Source organism: Dipodomys spectabilis, unplaced genomic scaffold, assembly GCF_019054845.1.
Source record: "Dipodomys spectabilis isolate Male_0828 unplaced genomic scaffold, ASM1905484v1 ptg000157l, whole genome shotgun sequence".
Taxonomy (NCBI): Eukaryota; Metazoa; Chordata; class Mammalia; order Rodentia; family Heteromyidae; genus Dipodomys; species Dipodomys spectabilis.
In genome coordinates, this window is record NW_024870834.1 from 13,408,705 (window position 1) to 13,423,093 (window position 14,389).

Here is a 14,389-nt window from a genome sequence, read left to right on the forward strand (position 1 = left end):
TTCCAATATCTCTTCTCATATCAAAGTCTGAAGTGAACTTAATGGCACTGAAAACTTCATTTGGTGTCTCCTCTTACTTTAAGAATAAAGTATTACAACTTCCCCTACCATTTATACCTGGTCTTTACTAGCCATCATGAAATACCATATTATAATCATGGTCACCATGCATCAGCCACCAGTCACCAACGAGCGAGCTCATTAACCCATTGAAAAGCCAACCAAATCTAACAAAAGTACAGGGGAGATTTATGCAGCTGACTTTGAAATGTAGACAAGTTAGGGATCCCATTTCAGGTTAAAAGTCTCCTTCCTGCAATTACAAATTTAGTCGAATCATAATATTAGTATTCACAACGCTTTATGTTTCGTAACTAATTTATTCTTAACTTCTATAAGTTTGGTATCCCTCCTCAGTCCAAAATAGAAAGCACTTAGCTTGCTGTAATGTTTAAGAGGTGGTAGCAGGGGAGTCCTTTTTACATGAAGAGCAAACTGAAGTTAACAAAATGGTCAGAAAAATAGAGGTAGCCTTGGAAGTCACTGCTGAGTAGGAAGTTTCCAGAAAGGCTGGATTAGCTCTACCTTAAAGGGCCCTAATTCAAGTTGCAGACTGAGAGGAAAACTGAGCATTTCTCCGGGTGGACCAAACTCAAGTAGGATCTGAATGGTCTAGTGACAAGCGCAAACTTGGGCCTTTGGCCAAAACTAGTGATACAAGGCAAAATCCATATATATGATGAAAATAGTGCTTAATGATACACCTGATCCTAACATCTGTGAGATTCAAATGAGAAGTAGAAATGGAGGTCCATAAGCTGTCTAAATTTTTTTTACATTACAAATTGAGCTACTTCAGGGTTAAATAACATGCATTCTGTCTCTCTCACATAATACCATCATGCAACTAGGGAACTCTAGGTTAAATTTACTATTCCTGATCACTTTGAGGTGTCCTATTAGAATCATCTCCAAGCCCTTGTATGTCTCTGCTTAGGTTTTCATAGGGAAGGTGCTCCAGTATACTATCTGTAAAAGGAGGCCCTTAACAGCTCAGTGCAAGGGAGGATTGCAATGGTCTAACACCTGTGGACAACTAACTTATAAATTGAACAAAATGAATCCCAGGAAGCTGAAACTCGTGGTGCATATTAATGGGAGGTGTTAGGTCAAGGGGAGACAAACAACTGGACAGAGGAAGGGTGGGTGAGTGCAAGCAAAATATCCAATGTACATCTGTGAAATGGAACTGAGTTAATTGAAGGAATGGGTGAGTGTGGGTGAGGTGAAAGGGGTGACATTGATCAAGATGCATTTTACTCACAAACTAACAGATTGATTGAAACCCTTTTGTGACACTTAGTTAAGGATAATTAAATTAGAATAATAACATTATTTTTTTTTTAATTTAAAAAGAAGAAGAGAAGAGGAAGAGAAAATTGATGGTTCTATCTCCCTTCCCAAGGAAGGATTTAAGAAGTAGTCTTGCGCCGGGCACCAGTGGCTCATGTCTGTAAATCCTAGCTACTCAGGAGGCTGAGATCTGAGGATATGGGTTTAAAGCCAACCCAGGCAAGAATATCCGTGAGACTCTTATCTCCAATAAACCACCAGAAAAACAGAATTGGCACTGTGGCTCAAATGGCAGAGTGCTAGCCTTGAGGTGAAGAGCTGAGAGACAACTTCCAGACCCAGAGTTCAAGCCCCATGACCGACGAAAAAAGAAAGAAAGAAAGAAGGAAAGAAAGAAAGGAAGGAAGAGAGAGAGAGAGAGAGAGAAAGAAAGAAAGAAAGAAAGAAAGAAAGAAAGAAAGAAAGAAAGAAAGAAAGAAAGAAAGAAAGAAAGAAAGAAAGAAAGAAAGAAAGAAAGAAAAAAAGAAAGAAAAAAAGAAAGAAAGAAATCTTGCAAAAGCCCTGGAAACTGACCCAGAATCATGTTGGAGCTGAGGGCATATTGAAGGGAAAAGGTACTATCATCAAGCTCAAAAACCCCACTGATAGAAGGAGACCGGAACACTAGTGATAGGACTCAGGGAAAGGAGCTCTCCTTGCTTGAGTCTAAAGGCAAAACAGTCACGGTGGTGGTACCTCAAACACAGAAGTGGGAGCCCTAGGTGACAAATTAGAACAAATGATGTCCCCAGGCAGAGTATCTGACACATGCTTCCTGGTATTTTCCATGAGGTAGCTCTTTTCCATTTGAGTCATATTTTCTTTCATTTTCTTTATTTATTTTACTGTAAAGGTAATGTACAGAGGTGTTGCCATTACATAACTCAGATAATGGTAACATTTCTTTTTGAACAGTGTCACTCAAGTATTTTAAAGTCTCTTTTCCTCCTCTTTTTATGTTTTCTAGTTTTCTTTTTTACATAGTATTTTCCTTTTTACATAGTATTTCTAGTTTTCCTTTTTACATAGTATTTTACATAGTATTTTTACATAGTATTCAACCTTTACATATATTATGTAAAGGCTGTCATACAGTATGCAACTCACTTTAGTTGCTTTTTTTAATAGCAAGATAGATGCATAGATCTTGAATCTAATTCATAAAATATTCAGACACAGCTTATATATTAGTATTCAGTAAAAGGTAATTTATGAGATAGCAGTAATTTGTATGAAAAAGTTTTGAATTATTCCTGTATGAGATGGCCCACCAAGAACCTTGAAATAAAAGTCTCTCCATAAAAGACAATAAAAATTTTTGAGTGCTGAGTATATTTTAGATCTGAAGGCCTTGTCTCATGTATAACTAGTAAAGATCTTCTCCCAATCTGTGGATTTTCTATTTATCTTGGTAGCCATGTCCTTTGCCATGCAGAAGCTCTGCAGTTTAATGAAGTCCCATTTATCCAGCCTTTCTTTGATTTGTTGTGTTTCTGGATCTTTACTTAGGAAGTTTCAACCTTTTCCAAGGAGCCCTAGTGTTTCTCCTATCTCTTCCTGCAATATTTTCATGGTATCTGGTCTTAATATAAGGTCTTTGATATATTTGGAATTGATAACTAGAATATGTCTAGGATATTCTTAGCAGACGATCAAAATGGCTCCTTAGCTGTGCGCATATGACCATATAAAATGACGTTTATCGAAATGAACTCCAAGAAATGGAAACAAGAAGTTTTTTTTATTGTACTGTTTGCAGTTATTTCTTTTTTTTCTTTTTTCCCCTTTAATTTCTGTATATTTTTTCTTGTATATAAGTTTATCTGATTTGGGAAGCAAAAAAGAATCACAGAAACAGTGGACAAAGCATAAACCAATTCAACAGTGATTCTCACTAGATACTTTACTAGATACTTTACAACATGGTAGGTAGGGAGGTTGGAGGAGGAAGGAGGAGAAAATGTGGGAGGGGATAATACTATTCAAAAAGAAATGTAGTCATTACCTTACTTATATAACTGTAATCCTTCTGTATATCACCTTTACAGTAAAATTTAAATTAAAAAAGACACTAAAATTTGATAATCTTAAATATTTCAAACACCTACAGTCGTATCTTATTCTTTCTAAACCCCTTCTAGGAGAGCTTTCCAAACCAAGAATGAGAAATTAGCTGTCTATCCAGAATTATTACATTTGGGAAATAATTTTGGATGACAGGCAGTTACTTAGAAACTAGGGTCTTTATTATTCAGATTATCATGCTGCTAAGACTAACATGGTAGTTCATTATCGTTAGTCTAATCACAGCAATCTAAAGTTGTAGGGAATTAAAAATCCTCAAAAATGACTGAATGGGAGGATGTTTGAAACAGCCAAAAGTTCAAGTGGTTAGGTAAGTTTCTCAAGGTCATGGGGGTGGAGACTAGGAAGCCTAGAGTGGGAAACTAAGACTCATTTGTAGGTACACCTCAATCACAGACTGTGAATGAAAGCATACGTACAGATGCTCTTTGAGATTTAAAATAAAGGCTAAAAAAGGTCTTAAAAGAAGTAGAAAGAGAGTGAAGATCTGGGATACTCTGTGCTCTAGACTAAGTAGAGACACTCCTAGATCAGACACATATAAAGAAGCTTCAAGATCTTCCAGAATTTTCCAGAAGGAAAGAAAAAACACTAACATAAAGAAAAGAGTGTGAAGCACAGTATAGATGGAATAGACCATTCAAGAATTTTAAATATTATTTAGAAACCTGTCTGAATTTGGTTTTCATGATCTTCTCACCTATCTACCTGTAATGTGCTTACAAGATTGAGACCAATAAGCCAAAGTCTTTACCACCACAGAAAGCACTTTTTCTGTTGCTCTTTGGGGAAAAAAGCTGAGTTAAATGAGACCAAATACTCTGCATGCTTGATTTGAAGCAGATCTGACAATGACACTCCAAGGAGGCGTCTGCAATTGCTAGCAAGAACCTGGGCTGCTAAGCAGCAGGCTGAAAGCATAGAAATCTATAACAACAGAGAATCAGCTCCCAAAGGTTTCATTTAGGACTGACTGTCATTTGTGACTCTTGGGCTAGATATTCTGACAACTGGCTGAGATTACAAAACAGCCTTGAACCTGATTTTACTTATAACAAACTGTATTGACTTGCTCCCTTAATTTAGCACACAAGAGGATGAAGAATGGAAGGAAACCTGACATGAAGGTTCGCAGATTCTCAGCTGAGATAAATTTGGTCTTTTGGGAAGAACTCCCAAGGGCATGCATTCCTAGGAATATGCTTGAAATATTCATTCACTTGAGTTGGAAGCCTCTGTTTTCAAGAGAGCCCATTTGTCACAAACTGTCTGCTGATCTACCATCCCAGCAGCAGTAGCTCAGATGTGGACTCTGGAGAAATAAGAAAGGTAGCATCATTCCAGAAGCCATCTTAAAAGTAGATTCGTGGCTGTTCTATAGGAAGAAAAAAATCAAACATGTTTTATGTAAAATATAGAGGAAAGAAACATCTTTTCCAGACTCACAAAGTATTAGAGGTGGAAAATATTCTTGAGCGAATCCATTTCAGACAAAAATGAACTTTCAGATAAATTAGGGAATAAAACCAATTAAAAATTTAAACAGGCGTGCAAGGATCTGGTCTAGCGATATATACCTGTAATCCCAGTTACACAGGAGACAAAGGCAGGATTATTGTTTGATCTCAGCCAAGGCCAAATCAGTGAGACTTATCTCAAACAAGGGAAGCATAATAGTGAATGGCTGAAATCCTAGCTAAAGGGGAGGTAGAGGTAGAAGAATCTCAGCCTTGAGAAAAATGTACAAGTCCACATATGAAAAAAAAAACTAAACTCAAAAAGAGCTGGAGGTATGGCTAAAGTGGTGATGGCTTGCCTAGCAGGTGCAAAATCCTGAGTTCAAATTCCAGTTTCAACAAAAATATTTATTTTAATGAATTAGCTAAAAGAGTTGCTACATCAGTGGTACCTGCTAGACACTATGTTGAAAATGAACTATACAATTTGTGGGTGGGGACAGGGAAAGAAAAACTGGGAGAGAGCAAGGGTAGGGTTAACATTACCCAAAAAGAAATGTACTTTTTACCTGACTTATAAAACTGTAACCCCTTTGTACATCACATTTATAATAATAATAAAAATTGAAATTTTATAAAATCTCATGGTCGAGTTTCCCTCATCTCATGTAGCCTTAAGGGTCAAAGATGTTGTTTGCAAGTGAAGAATACAGATACTTTCAAAGCATATTAAAAAAATTTTTAAAGAGTTGCTACACTACCTCTATGTGAGCATTGACTACTGACCATATAACTTTGAACCAACATTTTCAGAGTCAAACCAATATACTCAGTTATAACTAAATAGAGATTTTTCTACTAAAGAGCTAACTGGACAGTCAGCAGGAGGGGGATGAAGTATTATTAGAAATGTTGAAGGGTCTAAGTTTTTTTTAAAGGAATTACGTAGTTTAGAAATATATGAAACAATTAAACTGGAACAGACATGAAGTTATAGACAGATGTCAATCCAAGAAAGCATCTAGTGAATTGTCAAAGAATGATAGCTTTGGAAGGGGAAAAACAAGTCGTTTAAATAAGGATACAGGTGAACCCGTTGCAACAATGAGAAGTACAAGTTGTTATGTCAAAAACAAACTTTACAACTTTGGTGGTGAGGGGGGGAGGATTGGGTGGGTGGCGGGGGGGAGGGGGGGGGTGGGAGGATGGGAAGAGATGGGAAGGGGAAACAAAGGAGGAGGCTACAATGCTTGATAAGAAATGTACTCATTATCTTGCCCATGGAATTGTAACCCCTCTGTACAGTATCTTCACAATAAAAAATAAATAAAAATTTAAAAAAAGAATGATAGCTTTAGTTTCTTCACTATTTAGTGCAATCATAAATTTAGGTATGAAAAATATGCATAAACAAAAGGCAAAGGAAACAATCTATTAGCCCTAACACTTTCAAAAGACATAGCATTTTTGCTTCCATTAACCTAGAATAAGGCAAAACCCGAAAAACAGCAAAATTTTTAACAAAGAATCAATGTGTCCAGTGAAAATTGTAAACAAACATTCTATACTGTATTTGAAAAATGTAATAACTATTTCTTTTTGGAATAACATCACACAGTAGAAATAATAATGAATAAAATGAACAAGACAAAATAAAGTTGGCAGAGGTCAAGAAAGACATAGACAAAAAGAAAATTCAATACCATAGTAAAATGAAGAAAATCAGTAAAGACAGGATAGAACTGTAGCAAAGTTGTAAAAAGAAAGAATGAATAAAAATAAAGAAGAGAGATAAGTGATTCACAAGACAAGCAAAATGGACACATACATAAATTAGTTTACAAAATAAGAAACAACTTGGAAATATAGCCATAATTCAAGACTTTGTCCTGAAACAAAACAGATATACATTTTGAGGGGGGAAAAAAGCATATATGCTAGAGAAATTGACCTTTCTCAATAGGCACCAAGATGTATGGACTTGGAAGTAAAGAAAAATAGATTAAAACTAAGGAATGCTGGAAAGATCCACAGAAATACTCAAACCTTTAAGATTCTCGACTAACACCTAAAATTAACTGAGATGTAAGGCAAAGAGATTGCAAAATGTTTAATAATTTTATAGCTATGGGGACTATGGGCAAATAATATTGAATATCTGACAACTAAGGAAAAATTCTTCTCATGAGTCTTTCTGCGAAAATTACTAAATGATAAAGTTCAGTCTTCAGAAATGACTCTGGGGAAACCATAGCAACAGAAAGCATGGAATGGTTAATAGCTGAAAGTCAAAGGATATCATTTAAAACTGACAGATCAAATAATATAAGAGCATTTAAATCCACAATGATAATAATCATAAAAGACATTTAAATTGACTAAAATTGGAGGGTAGAGGAGAGGAGAGAGAAAATGAAGTAGAAATATGCTAATTGTACTATCTCTTACAAAACTGAGATTCTTTTTTAAAACAAGACTAAGTTTATTACACAGCTTTATTATTTTAACTGAATGCAACACTTCCAAAATATCAGAACACACATATAATCACTCAAGAAAATGAAACACTTAGTAAAGTACACACATACTAAACTATAAATATCAAGAAATATTTTTACATCATTTATGACAAAGTATGTTATTTTTATTTGTAAAATACACATGTTGGATGACAGAACAATGTATGTGCTTGGCAATACATACATTATTCTGTATTTTAATAACAATAGGACTCTATTAATGCTCTTGTGTTATCTTTTATTAGCCTGGAATTTTATATTGTCTGGAATGTGTCAGGCACGATGGCTACTTCCTAGAGGCCTTTAAACTTGATGCTTTCTTTGCCATCCCAGGCAGCTGCCCAAACATCTCATATAGGGAGAAAGACTTTCACCAGTCAATATTTTTAAATAAATGGATGAAACTGATCAAGATATACTGTACTCATAAATTGACATGTTGATTTAAAACCCTTTTATACAGTTACTTAAAGCTAGTAAAAATATAAAGATAAAATAAAACATAAAACAAAGAAAACAAAAATAAGGGGTTGAGAAGAAAATTACACTCACACACACACACACACACTCTTACCCGCTTACTTATCTATCGATGTAAGCATTTTGGAAGGCTAAAAAGGGACTTAATCATTACTATTTTCAGAGAGAAAGGAAACTAAAATTGAGAGGCCATGGTATAAGAAAGCTTTTCTATTTTATACATTTTAATACTTTAGTTATTTGAAGCATATATGTATATTCTGAAGTTAAAACATATTTCGACAAGATAATGTATTATAATAATAATAAAGCTAGATGTAGACCCCATATGAAAGCGAAGTAAAGTAAGATTCTTTGGAGTTTTTGTTGGTTTGGGGGTGTTTTGTAGTTTTTTTTTCCTGTCTGCTCATTTGTTTGGAGAATATGTCTCACATGTTTTTTGTATTAGGAGAAAACATGAACTACAGAAGAATATCCCCTGTGAGTTCCAAGGAGAAAATAAAGGAGTTCCAAGTAGACAATGGCAAAATGAAGAATCAATACTACATGTGCACATACAAGCATCTTAGCATAACCCAACCAGGAATAGAAGGACACAGTGCAGGAAAAGATAAAAATAGACAAACTAGCCAACCACATGTACCATTCTCATTCTGTTACCAGTAATAAACTACAGTTCTAAGTGGAATATTAAAAGTAACACAATAGATGGGAAGTTAGCTGAAATATTCATGTTATTAATATTGCTTATTGTAATCTATAATATTAACTTATAAGATCAGAGCAATGAACACGTCTAAAAAATCTGATTCATGTAAAAACATAAAGAAATCGAATGTTATAGTGCTAGTGGGAATGAAAATTGGCCCTGATCCTTTGAAGAGCAATTTGTCAACAGTTTGTATAAGAGGAAAGTTGGTATTTCATATACCCCAATAATTCCATACCCTCTATCAGAGAAACACTCATTTAAAAACAAAGAAAAGATAACAGAAGTTTACTATGGAAGACTTTGAAAAACTGAAGAAGTCTCCATGTTAAAAAAAAAAAATGTATCTTAATATTCAGGGCCAGACAGATTGCTCAAGGCCGACCCATAGTCTAGCATATTTGATGCCTTGGATCCCAGTGCAACAAGGACTAAAGCCTACTTATTGTTAAAATGGATAAATGAGAAGTCATCTCATGTATACACATAGCACACACCAACACACACACATCTATAATTCAATCAATCTAGGTAAATAAAGTCAAAACATCCTGTACATACTACTCATTTTTGCCATACCAAGTACAAGATCAGCAGCTTCAATGACAGACTTGTTATCTTCGAGTTCTATGAGTGAGGGATCAGGAGAGTCTCACCACCCAGAATGAAGGTGTCGGCCAGAGTACGCTCCTGAGCGCTCCAGGAGAGGGTTCAGTTTCTTCATGTTTCCAGCTTTTAAACCATCTATGTGCCTTAGCTCATGGTCCCCTCCTCCTTTAAAGCCAGCACTTGCTGATGAAATCTAGTTCACATCACAGCATTTTGTCACTCCTCCATCCTCATCCTCTCCCATCCTAATGTCTCTCATCTTTTTTTGTTTTTTCATTTTTCGTTTTGTTTTTGTTTTTTGGTCGGTCGTGGGGCCTGAACTCTGGGCCTGGGCGCTGTCCCTCAGCTCTTCAGCTCAAGACAAGCACTCTACCGCTTGAGCCACAGTGCCACTTCCGGTTTCCTAGTGGTTTATTGGAGATAAGAATCTCACAGACTTTCCTGCCTGGGCTGGCTTTGAACGGTGATCCTCAGATCTCAGCCTCCTGAGAGCTAGGATTACAGGCGTGAGCCACTGACTCCTGGCTATGCTCCTCATCTTTTAAGAAACTTGTTGATTACACTGGGCACACTTGGAAAATTGGAATAATCTTGTTCTTCTCTAAGGTAAGCTGGGTTCTCAAACCTTCTCAGCCTTCTCCTGCTATGTAGCATGGCAAAGTCACAGATGGGGCACAGTTCTGCCTACCACACTCTTGGAACCAATGCTCTGCTGAACTCCAACTCATTATCATTACCAAGACAAGATTCTGCTCTATAATGCAGAGACTAATAGTGGAATAATTTTTCATTTAATTATTACGCAAACTAATACTGGAAATTGGTCCACAGCCATTTTGTCATCACCTTCTTTTAGCTGTTTGAGATTTGCTACCTTTGAATTTAGGTTTCATAGCACTTAACTAGGAACCATAAAGATTCAACCTAACCTTCATAGAAAACCACAACTTAATTGGACATGTAGTCAGCCAAATATTATTCATAGATGAATGCACAATTCACATTGATCAGTGAGGACAAGACTAACTAAAATAGCTCGAAAGATCCTTATTTCCCAAGTTTTCACGCAATTGAAGTTCAATTTCTGAAATCAAGTAGGCGAAGAAATCAATGGTTGCTGTTGATTTTCTAGGTGCCTGCTACCTCGAGTTGATGTGGTGAATTGCAGCTGTATCAGACTGATCATGAATAAATGACTGGACACTCATTTCCATTTAGAATGTCTGTTTAAATGCTGACTTGACCTCTGAGTGTACTAAGGGTTGAGAAATGAATTAAAACTGTCATTAAAAATGCATATGAAGCCTAGGTTAAAATTTAACTACTATAAAATCTTGGCTAATTTTCTTCTCTGGAATCCTGAGAGACAGGTAAGGTGGAACAGTTAGTCATCAAGAGGAGGAAGAACAAAACAATTTTACTGTTTATTAGAGACATACCTGAGTTCCTGAATTCTGCAGAGAAAATATCCCCACCCCACCACTAAAATACTTTATGGTATTTTTTTAATGTGGTAGAAAATAACCTTCTTAAAGCATGAGAACAGTGAATGTCATTCTGTTTTCTGCACAGGAAATTAAAGGTGTAGAGAGTGTAATATAAATGTCTTCAGAATTTCACAAGGAACACTCGGAAGAAATCCTTTTTAAATTTATTTGGTGGTTTACCTCCCACCCTGAGGGGTTGAAACTCTCAAGCACAAGAAGCAGGTACTGATTTACTGTCTGATCCATGGCCTTTATTTCTGTGACAGCTCATTTGACCCATTTCATTTTTCTAAATTGCTTTCTAATTTCCTGAGGATAGTAGTGTTGTCATAGTATGTTTAGGGTGTTATGTGTTTCAAAATGCCTGCCCCATTCACTGTATTTCATATTTCAGCTAAGAAGTAAAAGAAGATTTTCTTTAGAGGGTAGAATATAGGTTTGGAGTCAAGGAACCTATGTTCAGTCCCTGCTCCATTGTTTAAACACGTGTGAGATCTTGGAGAACTGGCTTGCTCTTTCTGGGCCTGAATGTACCACCATCTATCTAAATACAGGATTGAACTGTATTTTGTTCTTTCTAGTTTAAAGTGCTTTTTCTTACCATTATAGGAGTTTGGAACTAGTAAAACATACATGTTGTCATTATAAAATGAACAAAAAACAAGCAAACAACTTTGCAATTTGTAGAAATGTTAGTCTATGCAGTGAGCAAAGTAACCTAGAGAATCACAAAGAAAGCAGACATAGTCAAATTATCATATCTTATTCATTCTTGAAGACCTACATGGAGTCTCACCTAATCAATAAGGCTCTGTGTGAAGTGTTCAAGGTTTTACTTCTTAAGCATTCTGGAATTTGATTACATCAGTTCTACCAAAATCACAAATATCAGCTTGTGTCCTTAATGTTTAAATTAAATGCTCTAGATGAAACCTAAGAAGGTGAAACATAGCCACTGCTACAAAGAATCTATGAGACACACATAGACGTGGCTTAAATGCATTCTTGCATTTTAAGGTGCCTCTAAAGTGAAGTGACATATCATGAGCATGTGAGAGATAACATTAGCGAAAATGGATGGAAGTGAGGCTGAAAAAGCCCTTCATTGACTCAATAGGTGATTGATTAAGCTTATCTTTATCAATTTAGACTATGAAAGAAAATATGTTATGTTAATTGTAGGGCTCGAATTTAGGGTCTGAGTGCTGTCTCTGAGGTTTTTTTGTGCTGGAGGCTAGTACTCTGCCACATTGAACTACAGTGCCACTTCTGGTTTCCTGGTAGCTAATTGGAGATAAGCATATCACAGACTTTGAACCATGATCCTCAAATATCAGCCTTCAGAGTAGCTATGATTACAGGGGTGAGCCTCTGATGCCTGTCTAGAAAATTAACTTAAAACTAAGGATTTGATATTCAACAATCAAATCAATACAACAAGAAATGGTAAGAAATGTCTTTCTAGAAGCTATGAGATTGAATTCATAGTCTTAAAGATGCATAGATGTTACACAGATGAAACCATGTGGTCTCTTCACAGGTTGGTAGAAAGAATAGTGGTGAAATATGGGGGGATAAAATGACAAAGGAATCTTGAGAGTGGATATAATGCCTTGGTGAAATAGATTATCTTTCATTTTCCATTTGCTTGATGAAGTCTGCCTCAGTCATTCAGGGGTACTTCTCTGTGCCTTGAGTTATGGAGGTGAACTAAACCATCTTTCAGTGCAGGAATGCAAAGCTGAAGAGCTGAAGAGTTGTTCATATAAATTGTGAAACAAGGCAATACATTTGAAACGAAACCTTATGGAGAAAAGAGAAGTTTTAGTGATCTCAACAATCACTAACATATAAATTGCACTCCACGATCACAGGATTTAGATTTGTTTGGTCTTTGTCCCTTCTCATTGGCTATTTGCCTAAATTGGGTATGACATGAGGTAGATTATCAGGGGTGAATGATGTTCTCTTAATCTGGCATAGAGAGGCTAAACAATGAACTTTCCCTCAGAGCATATAGGTGTAATGGAATAAAAAATGCCAAGCAGGTAACTCTGCTTTCTGATAGTTCATGGTCTGAAGATGGGAGACCAGGGACCTCTGAAGAGGTTATCATGCTCCACAGTGATGTTGTTTCATTGCACATGGAGTCAGAGACACAGACTTACATCTTTTGTGCCAGCATAACACCCACAAAAGGTCACACAAACTAATTCAACTTAGTAATGAACAATCTGGGAGAAAAAGATCAAGGTAGCCATTAGAGGACAGATCAGAAAGCTTCAAAATCCGAAGGACATTAGATTAATACCACAAATTTATAGGCCCATTACTTCCCTCACTAGAGCAAGAATATTTATGAAGAAACCCTTCATAAACCCAAATGCCACCCAAAAATAAAGAAAAAGCACATTCCTGAAGTTTTTGAAACTTCAATAAAGATAGTTGGAGTTACTAGACCAGTCAGGACTAAACTCAGTCTCTGCTAGCAGAGGATTTACATATCACTGCATGTTGAGGTACTCTCAGGGATGGTAGGGGGTTTGGCAAATATAAGAAAAACAAGAAGAGTTATAGAATAACAGAAGAGCTATATTTTGGAATAGTAAAAATGAAATACAGTCACACAAATCAGTTTGAGAATAATCATAAATTCACATATATAAATAAAATGAATAAAATGTGTGTATGCATATAAATGGGAATGAATGATGAGAATGAAGTTTGATATGGAAAAAGGGGCCAAACTATAGAAAATTCCCAATACATAATTTTGTAATTTTTAAAATACTATCCTTCCTCTGTTCTTCATTCATTTCATTCTTCCCTGTCACAGGAAAATTATTTTCCTAAATACTCAGCCATGTCTGTCTTTCAAAAAAGGAGATAATTAAATGGAACTTTAAACAAGCCACAAAAGCAAGTGAGAGAGCAAATATGAAGACCTGTGACAGTCTGAGCTAACAAGAAAACATAACAGTTTCCTGAGTTCTGGCCATGCCCGAAGATCTCTGAGATACAGCACAGGAAGTGTTTTCCTCACAGAAGTTCCAGTAGATAGAAAGGAAATTGTTATGGTTTATCTGTTTATTTGTTTGTTTATCCTGAGTTTTCAAATCCAAGTTCTAACAGTGAAATGCAAAAAATCCAGTTGATCCATTCATCTACTGAGGGGCATCTGGGTTGGTTCCATATCTTAGCTATGGTAAATAATAATACTGCAATAAACATAGTTGTGCTGGTAGCTTTAGTATGGTCTTGTTTGTGATCATTTGGGTAAATGCCCAAAAGTGGGATTGCTGGGTCATAGGGGAGCTCTATGTGGAGTCTTTTGAGGAACCTCCATACTACTTTCCAAAGTGGTTGAACAAGTTTACACTCCACCAACAATGCAGTAGAGTTCCCTTCTGGCCACATCCCCTCCAGCATCTGTTTTTATTAGAGTTCTTGATTATAGCCATTCTACCTGGGATGAAGTGGTATCTCAATGCTGTTTTGATTTGAATTTCTTTTATGGTTAGAGAGGTTGAGCATTTCTTCATGGGTCTATTGGCCATGCTTCTTTCCTCTTCAGAGATTTAAGTCTTTAGCCCACTTATTTATTGGGCAGTTGTTTCTTTGGAGATTTGTTGTTGGGGGATTTAATTTTTT